General features: G+C 46.2%; 1 long non-coding RNA gene across 1 annotated transcript; it reads left to right on the top strand.

The window, feature by feature from the left end:
• The first annotated feature begins 3,901 nt into the window (after positions 1-3,901).
• LOC139229158 (uncharacterized) lies at positions 3,902-20,548 on the top strand. Its single transcript, XR_011587666.1, has 3 exons — positions 3,902-3,964; positions 13,228-13,252; positions 20,208-20,548. It is a non-coding gene; the product is annotated as an uncharacterized lncRNA (long non-coding RNA).
• Positions 20,549-22,474: the final 1,926 nt, after the last annotated feature.

Below are 22,474 nucleotides of genomic sequence, written 5' to 3'. Positions count from 1 at the left end.
ATACCAGGTTCGTGCCATGGAGGTGGATGGGTCAGGTCCCCCCACACACCTCCGTGGAGGTGGATGGGTCAAGCCACCCCACCCACCTCCTATTTCCAAAAAAGCAAGCATATACCTTCCTGATCCAGGGAGAACCACCTTGGGGTTATGGTGGTTACTCCCCTGTCAGGTCAGCCACGCATGATCTTAGCCAAAAGGCCCAGGCCAGCATTTATTGCACATCCCTAATTGCCCTGGAGAAAATGGTGGTGAGCCGCCTTCTTGAACCGCTGCAATCCTTGTGGTGAAGGTGCTCCCACAGTGCTGTTAGGGCGGGAGTTCCAGGATTTTGACCCAACGACGATAGGGGAACGGCGATATATTTCCAAGTCAGGATGGTGTAACTTGGAGAGGAACTTGCAGTTGATGGTGTTGCCATGCGCCTGCTGCCCTTATCCTTCTAAGTGATAGAAGGACAAGGCTTGCCACTGGAATGCTAAAAAAAAATCCTTACTGAACTAAAGAAGCAATATTTATTCAAGTTTCATTAAAGGAAAACAATTGCAAAGGATTTAGTCTCAACTGGCATCTCCAAACTCTTACAAACACAATACTCTGACATAGCGACCACTTCTTCTCCAATACAGAGAATGGCTTACCAAGAAACTGGTTTGTATGCACACCTGGAATTTCATAGCTTCCTCAAATTTCATCACATATGACTGAAAAAATAGTGTTAGTTCCTGTTTGCTTACCTATTTATGAAGTGGTACGAAAGTGGTAGCTAGTTAGAAACAGTTTAGATTTTCCACTTGATATAGCCACAATGCACTAGGGTGTCCACGTATTAAGAACTGAAACATGTAGCAGTACGATTTATTAAGGTAAGTTCTTTATATAGGCTTGGCTCCCACATTACATAAAGACTAATGCAGTACATTCAAACCTTTCCAATGGGACTATTACCATCGCACCAAAATATTACACAATCACTGTATTGAGCAAACAGGATTAAAATATAGGTATTCATCAATGCTGCGCTACAAAAATCCCTACTCTGGCAATCTCCTTCAATGCAATGAAGGTTTGTGACAGGAAAGAGTGGAATTAACATTCCCTGTGCTCAAGAGAATACTCTTCACTGACAGATACACCCTAGTCCCACCCTAAGTTGTTGATGACCTACATTGGCTTCTTGTCTGGCACCAGCTCAGTTTTAAAATTTTCATCCTTGTTTTCAAATCCCTCCATGGCCTCTTCCATCTCTCTCTCTGTAACTTCTCCAGCCCTACAACCTTCCAAGATCTCTGCGTTCCTCTAATTCTGGCCTCTTGAATATCCCTAAATCTAATCGCACCATCATTGGCAGTCGTGCCTTCACCTACCTAGACCCCAAGCTCTGGAACTCCCTCCCTAACCCTCTCCATCTTGCTACCTCTCTCACCTCCTTTGAAACACTCCATAAAACTTTGACCAAGCTTTTGGTCATTTGTCCTAATATCTCCTTATGTGGCTTGGTGTCAAATTTTGTTTGAAATGCCTTGAGACGTTTTACTACGTCAAAGGTGCTATATAAATGCAAGTTGTTGTTATGTATAGCAATGGTTGCAACTTACCCATGTTTCCCCATCCTTTAAATAAAAGTTTTATCCAACTGTTTCAAGAGCTTCGCACATTGACAAATGAATCTGCAAATATAGTATGAACAAATGGCCCATACCTTACCATTTGTGTAAAGTTTTACAAAACCCAGTAAAAATATTTCACAATGAAATAATACCAGTTGGCAGCAGTGAGAAAATATGAATACAAAGCTCACATGCAGCTTCTTCTGGTTGCATGTGGACATCCAGGGGGTAACTTTAACCCCCCCAAAACGAGTGGATTTCGGCCAGGTTGGGAAAAAAATGTCAAACTCAAACCCAACCTGTCTTGAACTCGTCCACTTCCAGTTTTAACGGAGGCGGGATGGAGGTCGGTGACCATCCCGCTCCCAGGAGGCAGGTCCCACATTTAAATATTTTAATGAGGCTGCATGCCTAAGATTTTTATCTTTCTTCCAGCTTTAACACTGACTGAAAGTGCCTTTACAGCACTGCTTGTGGGCCAGGAGGAGCAGGAGTGTTCCCCCCTCCCAGCCTTGCAAGGAAACCTGTTAACCTCCCAGCGATTGGATTCCCCACCCTCTCACCCCCAGCGCGATCCGATACCCTCCTGATATCCTCCACAGCCTGCGATCTCATCCCCAGCCCCCTCCATGTCCTCCCGGGCATGTGATCTCCAAACTCCCCCTCCTCATCTCCTCCCTGAGCCCGCCCCCCACCACCCCCTGCGATCCTCTCCCCTCCTCCCATGATCTCCTCCAAAAGAACCCCAATCAATGACGCCCACCAACCCTCTGTCTCTCCGGCACCCCTCCCCAATCGATGACCCATCCGCTTCTCATGCTCTCTCCCTCCCTCCTCTATGCTCCCTGGCTTCGTCCTGCTGTGGTGTAGCTGGCTGTGGCAGGGGAACAGATTCCAAACATGGTCATCACATCCTGCTGTTAAATTCAGCATGACCCGAGGGAAACGCGCCCGACCGCTAAACTGCCCCTACCCCCACCTTCCCGTAAATATCGGGCCTAAGTAATTACAATTTTAGTGGCATTTTATCTTCTTTAGTTTCAATGAAATTTGTTTATTGTATACTATTATAAACCCCAGGAGGGATGATCATTAACTGATTTTTACTGATCAGTTTGTTCCTTCATAGCCATTACCTGTACATTCTTACAGAAACCAGAACTCAGCAATGTGAATTGCTCTGGTCTCTATGGTGGGAAGCATTACAAGACGTCTTGTTATTTTTCATGTGATGACGGCAACACTCTGGAAGGGGATCATAAAACTGTACGGAACCAGGACACTGGAATACAGATGATGTACAATGTAAACATTCTTTAAACATTGATACTCTTTGATGTTTGGAAGCTGGAATAACCCTACCCCCAATTGCATTTGTGCACATTCTTTAGCTAACCAGCAAAAAAAAGATGAGGAATTGTACTGAGTCCAAACTTCTTCAACACACCAGAGCCAGGCAGAACTGAATGGTTCTGCAGAGACACTTGGAACAAGAGGTCCGCCAAGAACTACTGGTGAAGGGCAGGTTGACTACAATGGACCATACTGTGAATACCAGTATACTGTACATTCCAGACATGAAGTCATGTCATATTCATTAACAAATATATGACACCATTGCCCTCACACAGATACAGTCTTCTATTTATTTAAGAAATTAAAACATTTGAAATATATGTGTCATTTAGTTATAAACCCTAAATATAAAGCAACAGATTCTGGAATAAATATTTTTGAAACTTAAAATTTGATACAATGAATAACAAAAAAATCCGTAGATACAAGTTTAATTGCAGCTAACCCCCTCCCTCTATTTTGTTTCTTTTTATTAGCTGCTTAGAGGTCACTCTGCCACATACACATTCATTGAATGAGGGAGTGGCATAGGTGAATTCTTGCCAGTCATCCCATTGGCTTGATTACAAGGAGCTTTGCAGGGCCACTGTAGGATGACCTAGCTGTCAGTATTTCCTCTTTCCACAAGGAAATGACAAGTCTTTAGTCTCTGTGTCAGCCTGGCAGTTGTTATCAGGAACTTACCATATGGGGAATCACAGGCACGAACCCAACATGCTTGGTACAATTTTCCAAATATGGAAACATGCCATATCCAAAAATTGTGGGCAATGCATCTTTAGAAAATTAACCCCCCTCCGCCCCCCCCCCCCCCCCCGTGCCAACACCTGACCTAGTACATTGCATGTAACATTCATTAATCTAATACTCTCATTTTCTGTGTTGTGGATCTCTAGGCACTGTTAATCTCCGTAAACTAATCCTAATCATTGTTCCCATGGGAGCAGTAGCTCTGTTAGCCCTATCAGTGATGTGCTGGTGGAAGAGGAGAAACTGTCAAGGTAATGTGTTGATACAGTAACCAGCATTATAACATTTAGTTTATCACCTTTTATTACAAAAATGTACTGGTGTTTTCTGTACTAACACTAATCATTAAAGCTGAAAATCTACAGCAGATTGATCAGCATCGGAAAAAGAATGTGGTTAATTTTCCTTTATTCATTCATGAGATGTGAGTGTCATGGGCAAGGCCAGCATTTATTGTCCATCCCTAATTGCCCGTGGGAAGGTGGTGAGCCACCTTCTTGGCTTGCTAGGTCATTTCAGAGGAAACCACATTGTTGTGGGTCTGGAGTCACATATGGGCCGGACTGGGTAAGGACGGCAGATTGCCTTCCCTAAAGGACATTAGTGAACTAGATGGATTTTTACAACAATCCAGTAGTTTCATACTATCTTTTTTTAAATTCCAGATTTATTTAATTGAATTTAAATTCCCCAGCTGCCGTGGTGGGATTTGAACTCATGTATGCCAGATCATTAATCCAGGTCTACTTGATTGCTAGTCCAGTAACATAACCACTATGCTACCATACCCCTAACTTAAACCCACCTCACTGGGCGAGAAACCCACAGGATCAGGTAGAACTCCGGTTTTACACCCACCCAATTAATTCTAATTCTAATTCTCCATTTCATTCAATGGAGAGGAAAATCGGGTAGGCTATAAAACAATGTTCCATTTAAGCCGCGCAGCACTCTGGGCCTCCCACGCAGCCAGCTCACCAGCGTTCCAATGAGAAAAACCGTGCATGCACGGTATTTCGAATGAGCTGCTAAACACCTTAAAGGGGCTCTCAAAAAAGATTAACAGGAACATTGGTGTAAAACCAGATGTTGTCAGTTCCCAACGGGCAGGTAAGGTTAAAGTTGTCCATGTGGTGAACACAGTGCTGTTAGGGAGGGAGTTCCAGGATTTTGATCTAGCGACGATGAAGGAACGGCTTTAGTTCCAAGTTGGGATGATGTGTGACTTGCTTTTGTATGTACATAGCGGCTTTTCTGCATTTCTTTGCTATTTCCTCATTTATCTATTTTCATCTCTTCATTGTCATTTCACTTCTTTTTCTTCCCTTTTCTATTTCTGTCTTGTCTTTCTGTTTTACTGCCCCACAAATCTCCTGGTTTTAATTGACTCCATCTCACAGATCTAGCTTCATAACCCATTAACTTTTGGTGGTGGAGGGAGATGGATGGTCAGCTGATCACCACAGCCACATACTGTGATATCACAAGCCCTTCCACCATCACTGCTACTTTATTATTTCATATATAATAACGTCAGGAAACTATGGACATACCATGGCTTAAAGTGAAAGGGGAAGAAAGAGGTATATCAGCCTATGGACTGGTGCTCATGCAGCTGGAGAGGTACTAGCCTCATAATGGATTGTTATTAGTTAAACTTGAGAGAAAAAGGGAGACCTATGGCCCAGCACCAGTGCAGCTTGAGAAGAGGAAATGTGGACAGCCAGTCCATCTTATTTTACACAATGAGATGCAGGCAGTATAGTGCGCCACTCACGGGCAGAACTCACATGGAACTGGCATTAATCCCGTTCATTTGGTCATTTTCCACTTTGTATATTTCTATTTCCTGTATCTCTGTCAGCATTCTTCCTTCCTCCTTCAGCCAGGAGGAAGTTATTTGAATTCAGCCTTTGAATTCTCCACAGTTGCTGTTAGTGTTGACTTGCAGAGTTGTGATTCAGCTGGTAAGGATAGATCCCTCCAAGAAATGGTACCACTCCTTAAGACAAACCAATCTACCACCATGATATGCTTCATTTGGTAGCCCAGCCAACATTGGCATCCTCGGAGGGTGATGCCTTTTAATGTTAGATGTGATAGAAATTTGAACTCAAGCCAGATGAATAGGGAGGCATATGTATGGTGGCCTAATGGTTTTGCACTGGACTAGTCAGCAATGTAAAATTTCTAAACCTCTGGCATTAAATTGACAGCAAGACCGATCCTTTTAAAACAATTTGGAATAGTTTATTAAACATACACACATGTACATCTATCAGCAGTCGTCAGCTATCCTATGGATTTTATTTAGTTCCAACAGATACAATTATGTTACAATAATGATTTATAAAAAGGTGTACTTCACTTCCTTCTGGCAAAGCACACGGCCTGCCTCTTGGTCTGTGGAGGAAGATCCTGCTTTTGCCATGTGCTTAAAAAAAGGGAGACCCAACAATCTTTGGCTTGACTTTTTATATCCCTTAAGACCATTGTTTCTCAGAAAGCCTCAGGATTGGGTATTGTTTCCAGGGTCATTCCTGATTGGCTTCTCCTCATACAGGTGTCTGTCTGGAGGCCCAGTGCCATTCCTTGATTAGGTTAATGACTTTCCAATTAACACCTTTTCTAGTTTGGTGAGTTTCAAAGCCATGCTTCCTTTGTCCCTTGAGCTCTGCCCGGCCAGAGGAGACATGAACTTGGGGAAGTTATCCAGTTTGTTTCTTTCGCAACGTCAGCCTTTCCGTATAATCGACACTTTTAACATTATTATATATATACAGAATCAATTTTACCGTTACTAAACACTTTTATTCTTACAGCGACAGGTTGCAAGTTCAAATCCTATCATGGCATGTTATAATATTAAGATCAAAAGCTCTGATAATTTGTGGGCTGGCTCCAGAAAATGGCCATGAAAATTGCTGGAATGTTGTAAAGCCCCAATTGGTTCACAGGCGTCCTTCAGAGAAGGGAACCTGTCGCCCCTACCTGGTCTGATCTACAGGTGATTCGAGTCCCGCACTATATGGTTAACACTTAATACCCTCAGGTTAATAAATACTGCCTTCCCACTGTCGCCCACATCGCAAGAACAATTATTTAAAAAAATAACACTTGTAAATAATGTACCACATTCGGTTCATGTGGAATGCTGCCAGGCTTCGTGTACACCAGGGATTTAAAAAAAATTGCAAATGTTCAAAATTAGAAATAAAAGTAGAAAAGTCTGGAAGTCTACAGATAATCAGTATTTGAAAGAGAGTGAAAGGCTAATGTTTTGCAATGGACACTGGCCCTGCTGTATTCAGTGGGTTATAAGCAACAGATTTAACAACATGTATTTATATAGCGACTTTATTCCCTACCTCTGTAATCTCCTTCAGCCCCCAACCCACCGAGATGTCTGCGCTCCTCAAATTCTACCCCCATGAGCAGCTCTGATTATAATCACTCAACCATTGGTGGCCCTGCCTTCAGCTGCCGAGGCCGCAAGCTCTGTAACTCCCTCGCTAACCCTCTCCACCTCCCTACCTCCCTTTCCTCCTTTAAGACACTCCGTAAAACCTACATCTTTGTCCAAGGTTTTGTTCATCTGCCCTAATTTCTTATAGGCTCAGTGTCAATTTTTTGTGAAGTGCCTTGGGACATTTTACTACATGAAAGGTGCAATATAAATACAAGTTGTTGTTGTTACTGCAGCAAAAGGCACTTCACAGAAGTGTGAGGAATATGAATGATGTACCAAAGGAGGACATATGAGATGGGGTGGTCAAAGCTTAGATGTAGAGTGGGTTTTAAGGAAGGTCTTAATGAAGGAGAGCAAGTTGGAGAGGTGACGTGTTTTAGGGAGGGAATTCTTGAGAGTGGGGCCTAGGTGGCTGAAGGCATGGCTGCCAGTGGAGAGGCAAAGGGAGGGGGGAGGCACAGAAGGTATGCCGGAATAATGGTACATTTGTGGGGGAGACTAGGAGTGAAGGAAATTACAGAGTTAGCGAAGGGAGAGGCCATGGAGGAAGTTAGAAACAAGTACAAGAATTTTAAACATGAGGGAATGGGAGCCATTATATATCAATGAGGATGGGGGTGATGGGTGAGCAGAACTTGGTGTGGGATAGGATACAGGCAGCAGATAACAACAACAACTTGTATTTATATAGCGCCTTTAACGTAGTTGTTGTGTATCTGTAAAGCATGCACTCCCATGTTCCACCACCAGGGATTGCATCCCCTGAAGTCCCAAGGGATCCCAGCATCCCTTGGGAGCACTGTATATAAGCCGGCCCCTAAGGCCTGTTCCTCACCCTGGAGTGTCTTAATAAAGACTGAGGTCACTGTTACTTTAACATCCCTGTGTGCAGTCTCATCTGTGTTAGGGACACAATAACTGGCGACGAGAATACGAATCCAACGCAAAGATGCAGCAAACTGTGGGCATCCTGGAGAAGTTCTCGGAGGGTGAGGACTGGGAAGCCTATGTCGAACGGCTAGACCAGTACTTTGTAGCCAACGAGCTGGACGGAGAAGGAAGCACTGCAAAAAAGAGAGCGGGTCCTCCTCACGGTCTGCGGGGCACCGACCTACAGCTTCATGAAGAATCTTCTGGCTCCGGTGAAACCCACAGATAAGTCGTATGAGGAGCTGTGTACACTGGTTCGGGAGCACCTTAACCCGAGGGAGAGCGTGCTGATGGCGAGGTATCGGTTCTACACGTGCCAGCGATCTGAAGGTCAGGAAGTGGCGAGCTACGTCGCCGAGCTAAGGCGACTTGCAAGACAATGTGAGTTTGATGGCTACCTGGAGCAAATGCTCAGAGACTTTTTTGTACTGGGCATTGGCCACGAGACCATCCTACGAAAACTTTTGACTGTAGGGACACCGACCCTCAGCAAGGCCATTGCGATAGCACAGGCGTTTATGTCCACCAGTGATAACACCAAACAAATCTCTCAGCACACAAGTGCTAGCAATGTTCATAAATTAATTGGAACTGTGTTTGCGAGCAGAAATGTACAGGGTGGAAACCACGAGTCTGCAACTGCCAGCAGGCCTCAGGTGACCCAGATGACTCAGAGTCCGCAACAAAGGATGAATGCAAGGCAATTCACACATTGTTGGCGCTGTGGAGGCTTCCATTCAGCCTATTCATGCTGCTTCAAAGGATACGTTTGCAAGAGCTGTGGACAATGGGGCACCTCCAACGAGCTTGCAGACGAGTTGTAAGCTCTGCAAAATCTGCTAACCACCACATGGCAGAGGAAGATCGGTCCATGGTGGATCAAAGCAATTTCGAGCCTCAGAGAGAGGAGGTAGACGCTGAAGTACACAGGGTGCACACATTTTCGACGAAATGTCCACCTATAATGCTAAATGTAAAATTGAATGGCTTACCCGTAGCCATGGAACTGGACACTGGCACCAGCCAATCCATCACGAGTAAAAAGATGTTTGAGAGACTGTGGTGCAACAAGGCATTCAGACCAGCCCTGAGCCCCATCCACACAAAACTGAGAACGTACACCAAAGAGCTTATCACTGTCCTGGGCAGCACTATGGCCAAGGTCACCTACGAGGGCACGGTGCACAAACTGCCACTCTGGATTGTCCCGGGCAATGGCCCCACACTGCTTGGAAGGAGCTGGCTGGGCAAAATCCGCTGGAACTGGGATGACATCCGAGCGCTATCACATGTCGATGAGGCCTCATGTACCCAGGTTCTTAATAAATTTCCTTCCCTTTTTGAGCCAGGCATTGGAAACTTTTCCAGGGCGAAGGTGCGGATCCACTTAGTCCCAGAGGCACGACCCATCTACCACAAGGCGCGAGCGGTACCTCACATGATGAGGAAGAGCGTGGAAATTGAGCTGGACAGGCTGCAACGCGAGGGCATCATCTCCCTAGTGGAATTCAGCGAGTGGGCCAGCCCGATTGTTCCAGTACTCAAAAGTGATGGCATGGTCAGGATTTGCGGCGATTATAAAGTAACTATTAATCATTTCTCGCTACAGGACCAATATCCACTACCTAAGGTAGACGACCTATTTGCGACACTGGCAGGAGGCAAGACATTCGCCAAGCTCGACCTGACTTCGGCCTACATGACACAGGAGCTGGAGGAGTCTTCGAAGGGCCTCACCTGCATCAACACGCACAAGAGACTGTTCATGCCCCTTTGGAATTTGGTCAGCTGCAGCGATCTTCCAGAGAAACATGGAGAGCCTACTCAAGTCGGTACCACGCACGGTGGTTTTTCAGGACGACATATTGGTCATGGGTCGGGACACCGTCGAGCAACTACAAAACCTGGAGGAGGTCCTCAAGTGACTAGATCGCATAGGGCTGCGGCTGAAGAGGTCGAAATGCGTCTTCATAGCAACAGAAGTGGAGTTTTTGGGGAGAAAGATCACGGCGGACGGCATTCGGCCCACAGACGCCAAGACAGAGGCTATCAGGAACGCGCCCAGGCCACAGAACATCACGGAGCTGCGGTCGTTTCTAGGACTCCTCAACTATTTTGGTTTTTCCTACTGGGGTTAAGCACCCTCTTAGAGCCGCTACATGTGTTATTGCATAAAGGTGAGAACTGGGTATGGGGGAAAAAAACAAGTAATTGCTTTTGAGAAAGCCAGAAACATTTTATGCTCCAACAAGCTGCTTGTATTGTATAACCATGTAAAAGACTTGTGCTAGCATGTGCTGCGTCGTCATATGGAGTCGGATGTGTATTACAACAAGTTAACGTTGCGGGGAAGTTGCAACCTGTCGCCTATGCCTCCAGGAGCTTGTCTAAAGCTGAGAGGGCCTGCAGCGTGATTGAGAAAGAGGCATTAGCGTGTGTGTTCGGGGTAAAGAAAATGCATCAGTACCTGTTTGGCCTCAAATTCGAGCTGGAAACCGATCACAAGCCCCTCATATCCCTATTCGCTGAAAACAAGGGGATAAATAATAATGCCTCAGCCCGCATACAAAGGTGGGCACTCACGCTATCAGCGTATAACTATACCATCCGCCACAGGCCAGTCATCGAGAACTGTGCGGATGCTCTCAGTCGGCTACCATTGCCCACCACGGGGGTGGAAATGGCGCAGCCTGCAAACTTGTTGATGGTGGCGCAGCCCGCAGACTTGTTGATGGTCATGAAAGCATTTGAAAATGATAAATCACCTGTCACAGCCTGCCAGATTAGGACTTGGACCAGCCAAGATCCTCTGCTGTCCCAAGTAAAAAACTGTGTACTGCATGGGAGCTGGGCCAGCATCCCCATTGAAATACAAGAGCTAATCAAGCCATTCCAGCGGCGAAAGGACGAGCTGTCCATTCAGGCAGACTGCCTGTTGTAGGGTAACCGTGTAGTGCTACCCAAAAAGGGCAGGGAGACGTTCATCTCGGATCTCCAGAACACACACCATGGTATAGTAATGATGAAAGCAATAGCCAGATCCCATGTGTGGTGGCCCGGTATCGACTCTGACTTAGAGTCCTGTGTGCGGCAATGCCGCGTGTGTACTCAGTTGAGCAACGTGCCCAGAGAGGCACCACTAAGTTTGTGGTCCTGGCCCTCCAGACCATGGTCGAGGATCCATGTCGACTATGTGGGCCCGTTTCTCGGTAAAATGTTCCTGGTGGTGGTGGATGCTTTTTTAAAATGGATTGAATGTGAAATAATGTCGGGAAGCATCGCCACCGCCACCATTGAAAGCCTGAGGGCCATGTTTGCCACCCACGGCCTGCCTGACATACTGGTCAGTGACAATGGGCCATGTTTCACCAGTGCCGAATTTAAAGAATTCATGACCTGCAATGGGATCAAACATGTCACCTCGGCCCCGTTTAAACCAGCCTCCAATGGACAGGCAGAGCGGGCAGTACAAATCATCAAACAGAGCCTCAAACGAGTCACAGAATGCTCACTCCAAACCCGTCTGTCCCGAGTACTGCTCAGCTACCGCACGAGACCCCACTTGCTCACAGGGATTCCCCCGGCTGAGCTACTCATGAAAAGGACACTTAAAACCAGACTCTCGCTGGTTCGCACTAACCTGCATGATCAGGTAGAGAGCAGACGGCAGCAACAAAATGTAAACGATGGTCACGCCACTGTGTCACGGGAAATTGATCTGAATGACCCTGTGTATGTGCTAAACTATGGACATGGTCCCAAGTGGATCGTGGGCACGGTGATAGCTAAAGAAGGGAGTAGGGTGTTTGTAGTCAAACTAGACAATGGACAAATTTGCAGAAAGCACCTGGACCAAACGAGGCTGTGGTTCACAGACTGTCCTGAACAACCCACAGCAGACACCACCTTTTTCGAGCCCACAACACACACCTAAAGGATCAACGACACCACGCCGGACCAGGAAATCGAACCCATCACGCCCAACAGCCCAGCAAGGCCAGGTTCACCCAGCAGCCCTGCAGGGCCAACAACACGCCAGCCCAGCGAGGGCACAGCCAACACACCAGAACAGACATTTGTACCGAGGTGGTCCACCAGGGAAAGAAAGGCTCCCGACCGTCTCACCTTGTAAATAGTTTTCATTTTGACTTTGGTGGGGGGGGAGTGATGTTGTGTATCTGTAAAGCATGCACTCCCATGTTCTGCCACCAGGGAGCGCATCCCCTGAAGTTCCAAGGGATCCCAGCATCCCTTGGGAGCACTGTATATAAGCCGGTCCCTAAGGCCTGTTCCTCACTCTGGAGTGTCTTAATAAAGACTGAGGTCACTTTTACTTTAACCTCCCTGTGTGCAGTCTCATCTGTGTTAGGAACATAATTGTATTGAAACGTCCCAAAGCGTTTCGCAGGAGTACTTTGAGATAAAACATTTGACACTGTCTGCATAGGTAGAAATTATCGCAGGTGACCAAAGGAGGTAGGTTTTAAGGGGCTTCTTGAAGGAGGAAAGAAAGATAGAGAGGCGGAGAGGTTTACCAGCAAGTTCCTCAACTTGAGGCCTCGGCAACAGAAGGCACCGCCACCAATGGTTGAGCGATTATAATCAGGGATGCTCAAGAGGGCAGAATTAGAGGAGCGCAGACATCTCAGGGAGTTGTGGGGCTGGAGGAGATTACAGAGATAGGGAGGAGTGAGGCCACAGAGGGATTTGAAAATAAGGATGAGAATTTTGAATTTGAGGTGTTGCTTAACCAGAAGCCAATGTAGGTCAGCGAGCACAGGGGTGATGGGTGAGCAGGACTTGGTGCGAGTTAGGACACGGGCAGCCGAGTTTTGGATCAGCTCTAGTTGATGTAGGGTAGAATGTGGGAGGCCAGCCAGGAGTGCATTGGAATAGTCAAGTCTAGAGGAAACAAAGGCCTGGATGCAGGCTTCAGCAGCAGATGAGCTGAGGCAAAGGCGGAGACGGGCAATGCTACAGAGATGGAAATAGGTGGTTTTAGTTATGCTGTGGTTGAAAGCTCATATCAGTGTCAAATATGATGTTATAGGTTATTTTTGCCTCTTGAGATGAACCCACCCCAATAACTTCTTTTTACTTTGTCGTCTCCTTTAGAGCAAAGCAATAGCGGCAATGACCTGTGAGTATTGAAACCATGAATAGCCTTCGGTACTTTAAAACTGCACGCAGTTCCAGACACAGTTAGTGTCAGCACAGTTTGTAGGATATTTCAAGAACGCTGTTTTTACTGTAGTATAAGATCATTTCAGACACCAGCACAACGGATGTGTGACTGAGACTGAAGTAAATCATAAAAGAATCCTGCCTTTGCTGTACACTGAAGAAATGAGGTGCACTGAAAATACTGATATAAATCTAACGACCATGTTGGGAATTTGCATTTCCAGCAATTTCCGGCGCAAATATAGTGCAACCTGGAGGGTGAGGTAAAAGGCACAATTCACGGTGCTCACCGTGGGATTTACCAATTCACTAATTATTTTAAAACCAAGTTGTTTTGTAATTCTAGCAGATTTAGTCAATAATTCACAGGTCCATAACCAAATGTATATGGCTAAGTGGCTGTGTATACTGACAGAAGGTTTGTGCCATTACCCACTTTAATCCAATGCAGATTAAACCTGCCAGAAGTTAGATTTGAGAAATGCGGACATGATAGGGGTGCTTCCATAATTCGGTGCAGGGAGCTCATTTCGGGTATCCACAGTCATCCATCCCCTGACTTTTTGGTCATTAAAATGAATCAATCGGAAATGATGGGCTGCATGCCTGCAGCTTTCTAAGGTAGACCCTGACCAGCGAATTACACAATCACCATTTATAGCATTACCAAAATATCTGATCCCAATTCCCCAAGAACTTGTAAACCTAAAAGTTACTGCCAGTGAATAGAGGCATCAAGCTGTTCATTTTAAGCAGCGGAAAAAATAATCTAAACGAGTGCATATGATAACACTAAGGGAGTGAAATTGGTCGTCCGCCCATTTCTCGGCGGTATGCCGGTGGTATGTTGTTTCATACTGCCCGGTACCGCTGGGGCGGAGTGTGCGCGATTTTTGTCACTTTTTTCTCGGTGGTATGCCGAGCGGAGTGCAGCCGGTGGAGCGGAGTGCAGCCGGCGGTGTGCGGGTGGTGAGTCCTTTTCACGCGGGAATTTTTTGGGTCCCGGATTGTGCAACACGCGCATGCCGCTGCAAAGCTCCACCCCCTGAGAGACACAGACTAGAATCTACAGAGACCGCCGGCCTGAGAGCGATGTGCAGGTAGGTGTGGGGTGGGTGTCGCTGCTGTGGGGGCAGATATCTGTGAAGGGGGGTCGCTGCTTGGGGGGGGGGGGAGATCGCTTTTTGGGGGAGATCACTACTTGGGGGGGATCACTACTTGGGGGGGAGATCGCCGTGTCGGGGGAACAGATCACTTTGGGGGTTGTGGGAAGAGACTGGGGGTGGGAGAGACCGGGGAAGGGGTGAGAGATGAAATCATTTTTACAGGTAAAAATGCATACCGCCGACTGAAGATCAACTTAAAACCATCTTTTCCAGGGTGGTCCGGGGGGGTCGGCAGTATGTCGGTGGTAATATATCAATTCTGCAATTTTGGGCGGTATGTCGGCGGTGTGCATGGACGGACAGTATGCATACTGCCCGGCGGTATGTCGCTGATGAATTTTCCGCCGGGCGGTATGTGGGTGGTATGTAGGTATTTTTCGATCAATTTGGCGATTTGGGGCGATATGTCGGCGGTCCCCGGGCGGCATGTCCACCAATTTTGGGTCCAATGTCATTTTCAGCCGATAGTGCCCACACCCTTAAACAAGAGCTCAATGTAATTTAAAAGGAAATTAACGGCCCGAGTTTGGTCGACTTACCGTTGACTGCCGCCGAGTTTTCTCGGCAGCCTCGATGGGTTTTGGGTGCTCTCCCCTCCGAGCGAGTTTCATCAGGTCCTCCGCTGGCGTGCGCCGATGTGCAATGCCCACATGAGTCCTCCCGCCCGCTGCGTTCCCAGCTTGGTCCGGGCGGTCCTCCGCTCCAGCAGGGGAAAAGACTGCCGCGTGGAGGCAGGTCTGACCTGAACGGTAAATATGAAGACCTGCAAAAAAAGGTTAGTCCACTTTTTTCTTTATTTCATTTGTAGGGATTTAGGTGGATGGGGTCCTCGGAAGGACTTCTGGTGTTTTATTTTTATTGTTTTGAAAACTTTAAATTTTATCAGTTCCCCTCCTCATCCCTGGGCCCGGCTCTATCCTCGACGGCACTTTGCCGGGGATGGCATTTGCTGCCCAGAATGGGAGCTACCACCCGCTGACGCCCAGAATCGGCGTGCAAGGCCCATTTTTGCCACCAGGCGGTCTTTCTCACATTTTTTCATGAAGCTTCCGCCAAAAGTACCGTCAGGATCTTCGCAGTCCTTTGGACGGCTCTTGGGCGGAACCTAGGTTTGACCAAACTCGGGCCCAAAGATTTCAGTAGTTGCTCCCGTATGAAAATCTCCACAAGTCCTTAGAGTGGAGACAACCAGCCAACCAGAGGTCGGCGCGGTCCCGGCCTGCGGGACCATCGGCGGGCAGGGGCCATTGGAAGAAGCAACGTGCGGCAGCCCGGCCCAGAAATCGGCACGGTCCCAGTCTGCAAGACCATCAGCAGGCCGGGGCCAGTAGAGGGAGCAACGTGTGGCAGCATGCCACTGCGGGGCACAGCGCGTGCTGCTGCAGGAGTGCGATGGCTGCGAAGAGGGCGACTGGATCGGACGTCACCCAAATCCAGGTCGCTGATTGCAGTGTGGGGAGGTACAGCAGGAGCGGCGAGGTCGGGGTGAAAGAGTGGCAAGAGTTCGTAAAGGGATTTGATTGGGACCCGGGAGAGGCGTGAGTTCGGGGCCCAGAAGAGGCGAGGGCCCAGAGGCAGCGCGGGCCCAGCCCACACTGCGATATGTGTGCGCACTAGGTCCGTGCAGCAGAGCTGGTCTCCAGTCGTCTTGGTTAATCCTTGCCACTGGACCAAGACCGAGCTCGGTCAAGCCCGTGTGGTGGCTGGTGTGCAATGGTCACCACACGTTAAAAAAAATCCACGCACAATCATCTTCCACCCTTCATGATGTAGTTCGGGATCTGGAATATTAGGTCCTTCATTGGAACACCTGTGAACTCATCCCTTTTTGGCGTGGAAGCAAGTCATCCTCGATTCGAGGGACTGCCTATGGTGATGATGATGATCCTTGTGTTGTTCATTAACGTGGGGACATCACTGCGTTCCCTCCTGCCACGGAGTCGGGATCACGATATATGGCATATTAATTTGCATTTAATATTAGACTCTCAAAAACTAATAAGCCAGAGAGTTTTACAGCGTAGTTACAAATCCCCAACGATTTCATCCTATCCAAGGACAAGCGATGGTGTCCTCTTGCTAATGAAAAACTACAGTGCCACAAGTGGTATCACCCCGACAGCATGACTTCCATCATAAAAGTGGCTGGTTCCCTGCATTTAAATTATTGAAGACTGGAATTTTGGATAGGGTATAGTTCTCCATTTAGCACGATATGCACAACGGTTTCTTATTTTCCCTCCCATTTCCATTAAAACAATTCTTAAATAAATATTTATATGTACAAATTTCAAATATAAAATTAGAATACATTTTGGTTTATTCTGTGAATATTGAAATATTCCTTTGTACTTTATAAAAATTACATTAAAAAAATCAAATAATTCCAGCAGTCATGTACAAATACTGCAAAAATAATTGAAAACGTTATTCTAATAGCTGTGATAGAATGTAGGACAATTTTTTAGAAATCTGGAACACTACCCTAGGTGGACTGGGCTTTTGTAAGTGCTACCTGACCTCGAGTACCTTGGGCAAGTGGCCATATATTGTTTTCCAGCCTGAACAGAGAATATTAGCAGACTATTCAACCGTGAAGCCATCAGAACCGACTCTTGTAATGATGTCTGTAAAGATGTACATTCCATTAAAGGTTCAATGGGCAGTGGTCAGGAGCAGGGACCTTCACTGATTTTTCTCCTCTCTGGTCACAGGCAATGAGAAATGTGTGAGAGTTTATTATCCTTACCACTGTCCTGGCCGGGATCAGTTCATTCAAACCGGCGACCTTCCTGAGAAAGTTCCATTCTGAGTTTTAAATATACAAACTGAGTCAGAAGGTTGTGGGTTCATGTCCCATCCAGAGACTCGAGCACAAAAATCTAGGCTGACACTGGAGTGCAGTGCTGAGGGAGTGCTGCACTGTCAGCGGTGCCATCTTTCAGATGGCGACGTTAAACCGAGGCTCTGCCCGCTCTCTCAGCTGGAGGTAAAAGATCCCTTGGCACTATTTCGAAGAACAGCCAGGGGAGTTATCTCTGGCTTCCTGGCCAATATTTATCACTCAATCAACATCACTAAAACAGGGCATCAGGTCATTATCACATTGCTTTTTGTGGGAGCTTGCTGTGCACAAATTGGCTGCTGTGTTTCCTACATTACAACAGGGACTACACTTCAAGAAATACTTCATTGGCTGTAAAGCACTTAGGGACATCCGGGTGGTCGTGAAAGACGCTATCTACATCCAAGTCTTTCTTTTTTTATTCTTTTTATTATCATCATCATCATAGGCAATCCCTCGAAACGAGAATGACTTGCTGCCACGCAAAAAGAGGATGAGTTCACAGGTGTTTCAATGAAGGACCCGAACTACATGTTGAAGGGTGGAAGATGTCTGTGTGTGGATTTTTTTAACGTGTGGTGACCGTTGCACACCAGCCACCACACGGGTTTGACAGAGCTAGGTCTTGGTCCAGTGGCAAGGATTAAGCAAGACGACTGGAGGCCTGCTCTGCAGCACGGACCTAGTGCACATGCATATCATAGTGTGGGCTGGCCCGTGATGCCCCTGGGCTTTTATTAAGATCCATGCCTGCTCCAGCTCCTGAATTATTAGGATTCGCTAAGACCAGTGGCTGAAATGACCCATTTTTAACAGGTCTTCCTTCTTATTGGTATTAGTGAATCCCAGAGTTTGCTTTCAGGCTCCAGCTGATTGCAAGAGCCCCACATGTTGGGAGCTGGTACCACCAGCACGGGTTTTCCATGTTGTAAAAACAGCAAGCAACAACCAATTGAATTTCAATGCCATCTTTAATGTAATAATATGGCCCAACGCGCATCAGACAATAGAAAGTGGCAACCGAGCTGGAGCAGCAGAGTTAGGAGGGATGTATAGTAGGTCATTTAGGTTTTCAGGAGGTTCGTAAAGGTGGACAGTGAAGTAGAAAGGTAAAGACGTTTAGGGAGCAAGTTCCAGAAAATCTAACTAAAATGACTGAAATTTCAAGCACTGGAGAGCATTGTGAAAAGGGGAGATACACAAAAGGCCAGAGTCAGAGGATCATAGGGCATGGGCTGCCTGTCGGGCTCAAGGAGATTGTGGAGGGTGGGACAGAGTGCCAGTGACACTCAGCGAGGATGAGAGTCAGGAACGAGCAGGACTAACTGCCAACAGAATGTGGGCATCAGGAGTTTGTGTTGGATGGAGACAGGAAAACGAGCAAGGCGGGCGTTAGAAAAGTCAAGTCTTGAGGTAATGTAAATGTGAAAGTAGCAATGGGTCTGAGGTACGAGCAGAGGAGAGCAATGTTGAGAAGCGATCTTAATGATGAATAGGATATGGGGTTTTAACAGGACACTGAGGTTTCACATTGCAGAGCAAGCAGCTGGGGAGAAGGTACAAAGCTTTTGGCAGGAGCTCGAAGATGGCTTTGGTTTTCCTAGTGTTCAGATAGGAGAAAGTTCTGGCTCATCCATGACGGTATGAGATAGGCGATCTGACAACACGGACGCTATTGTGTAATTGAGGGTGGAGATGGAGAGGTATTGGTGGCTGTTATCAACGTTCATATGGAAACTGGCCCCACTCCTGTGGATAATGTCTCCCAGGGACAGCATGTAAATTAGGAGATGGCCAGGGCCGAGGATGAAACCTGACTCATTACAGAGGGTGAGAGAAAATGTGATTGCTGGAGATGTGGTGCTATGTAGGGATCGGTAGGAGTGGAATCATTGAGGGCAGGTGGGCCATGGAGTCGAGACAGGAGAGTGGCTGACCAATGTCATGTATGTACTTTTGGGATCACTAGCCACTAGATGGCGTCACTGTTGGAGGCCATTGGGCTGCACACACGTGTGTGCTACCCAAGTATAAAAGGCCAGCCATTTTGTATATTAGTCACTTTGGGCCTTAATAAAGCAGAGCCAAGGTCATACCTCTTGGAGTTAAACAGTACTCAGTCTAACAGTTATTGCATTCACAACATAACGTGAGCTCTGCATCCAGCACATGCCCTTTGAGCCTCTTCTCCTTCAATCCTGCTTCTATGCTGCCCACAGCTCTAAGACCACCCTGGTGGCTGTTATCAACACCACTAAGAAGGAATTTGCAAAGGGAACTTTGGGAGAAGGGAGCATGATAGAATGATAATGCATTCAAGGACCTAGCAAAGGAGATATGCGGAGTCTGGGGGTGGGGGGTGGAGTTTGAAGTGTTTCTTTTGATGATGAGAGTGATGATGGCAATTTTGAAATGATGTGTGTTTAGAAAGAGCCATTATGATATCAGTGAGCACTGGGGCAAGGAGAGACAGCTATATGGTCAGTCGCAGGATGCTGAGCAGATTGAAAGAGCAGGCGATGGGTCTCATAGAGAATATGTCTGCTGAACCGATGAAAAATAAAACAGGAGACATTTCTGTGGTATGGTAAAAGGGCTGGGGTGAGGGAAAAGCTGTGCGTGATGGGAGGAATGGAGGGGAGAAGTCTTGATCTTTGAAACTAAAATGTCCATAAGCTTCTCACACGCCTCTACAGGTGAGATTGTAGGGGTTGGGTAAGAGTAAAGGGTTTGGGGAGTTCATTGGTCATTGAAAAAGGGAGTCCTGAATTGACTTTCTCCTCAAGGAAAATATTGGATTATTAGAAGGATTTTTCATGTCCATTAGATCGGATAAAATTCTTGTGCACTCATTTTCTCAAAGAAAGAAAATTAATCAACCTTCACAATTTTCTTTCAAGCTCAATGCAACAGAAGATGCCGGCAGATGACTGCCATAGCATATATGTACTACCAACTCCATTTCTGAACAATGAAACCCCACAAGATGAGATGTATGTCAACAACCTCAGCACACATCAGGACATATATGCGAACTTGGAGTAGACAATAATGAATGGCACCATCCAACAGGAAACTATCAGAGTTTCCCTTGTTGAAATTTGTAACATTAAGTTTGTCATTTAACATACATCAATATTAAGCAGCAAATTACAGTTGTAAGTATTTGCAGATGAACGCTTAATGTTACCTTAGTGGAGGCATTAACCCATTTAATACCAATAAAGGTTTTACACCTTTGTGAAAGTAACAATCTGAGGAATGCCCTATGAGCATGTTAAGCATTCGACTGCTAATATCGCCAGTACTGTAGTAATTTCTAGGCTATCATTTGCAACTAAACTGGAAAAATTATTGGGAGTAAAAGTGGATAAACATATGCAAGAAATGCCGTGTAGAGGCAACAACTGGCATTTGACTTGAAAGAAGATGCATGTAACAAGGGTTTACAATATTGTGATAGCTCATCATGACATTGCTATTGTTTTTGATATAATTCTGGATACAATATTACACATACATCATAAAACCTGTAGAAAGGGTTAATTTGCTTGAAAGCTTGGCAATAGCATTTCTAACTAACCAACTAACATAATTAGCAGCTATATTATATAGAGAACTGTAAAGTCAGCAAACTGTATCCTTGGGAAACGGGATCATAAAAAGGGATATGATGGCTGCTTTTCCCAATGGCGCGGCTGCTTATTGGGGTGACTAGTTAAGTCCTACAGAGAAAGCAAGTCCCAGGTTCAATCCTTACTCTACTGTGAGTTAATTGACCTCAAAAATTGGCTCCTGCTCCAAAGAGAAAATAATCAGCTAGAGTTCTTGCTCCTCATCCGATAATTCCTGCAGGGTCAGTGGATGAGACTGCTAGCATTATCTCGACTCCTGCAGGATGAATGGTCACTTGGATGAAGTATTACAGGGTGACCATTCCCTTGGAATTGAGTCAGGCTCCTTTAAGAACATAAGAATAAGGAACAGGAGTAGGCTATAATGCCCCTCGAGGCTTCTCCGTCATTCAACAAGATCATGGCTGATTTTTGACCTCAACTCTACTATTCTGTCCTATCTCCATATCCCTTGATTCTCCTAGCGTCCAAAAATCTATCTCATCATCATCATAGGCAGTCCCTCGGGATCGAGGAAGACTTGCTTCCACTCTTAACATGAGTTCTTAGGTGGCTGTACAGTCCAATACGAGAACCACAGACTCTGTCACAGGTGGGACAGACAGTCGTTGAGGGAAAGGGTGGGTGGTTTGCCGCAAGCTCTTTCCATTGTCTGCGCTTGATTTCTGCATGCTCTCGGCGATGAGATTCGAGGTGCTCAGCGCCCTCCCTGATGCACTTCCTCCACTTAGGAAAATCTATCTATCTCAGTCTTGACTATACTCAACGATTCAGCATCCACAGCTTTTTGAAGTAGAGAATTCCAAAGATTCACAACCCTCGGAGTGAAGAAATTCCTCCCCATCTCAGTCTTAAATGGCTGACCCTTATCCTGAAACTATGCCCCTCAGTTCTAGACTGTCAGGCCAGGGGAAACAACCTCTCAGCATCTACCTTGTCAATACCCCTCAGAATCTTATATGTTTCAATGAGATCACCTCTCATTCTTCTAAACTCCAGAAAGTATAGGCACAATCTACTCAATCTCTCTTCATAGGACAACCCTCTCACCCCAGGGATCAACCTAGAAGACAAGTGGACAAGAGTACAACAGGAGGAGAAAGATAATCCAGCTGTATCTAAATAAATAGAGGGAGGGGAACAACACTCGAACATTTCAAAATATAAGGAAAGCTAAAGATGTAAATGAGAGAGAAGGAACCAAAATTTGCTCATAATGTTGGTGAGAAGCAATATAGATGGGTAACACCAACTGGACCAGACTGTAGTATCTTCTAACCCAGGGATATCCAAACTGCAAACCCTGGCAACCCCCCACCCCCCCACCCCCACTTCAAAGCATAGGCAGCTCAGTCCTTGCACTTACATTCCTATTCCTTCATTCATCCTGATGAATTTTGTGGAAGTTTGGAAAGGGGCTAATCCTAGCACAGTTGTCTCATTGGTATAGAATTATAGAATCGAATCATAGAAATTTACAGAATGGAAGGAGGCCATTTCGGCCCATCGTGTCCATGCCGGCCAAAAAAGAG

The sequence above is a fragment of the Pristiophorus japonicus genome, chromosome 18 (assembly GCF_044704955.1).
Source record: "Pristiophorus japonicus isolate sPriJap1 chromosome 18, sPriJap1.hap1, whole genome shotgun sequence".
Classification (NCBI taxonomy): domain Eukaryota; kingdom Metazoa; phylum Chordata; class Chondrichthyes; family Pristiophoridae; genus Pristiophorus; species Pristiophorus japonicus.
This window is presented reverse-complemented; position numbering and strand designations above follow the sequence as displayed.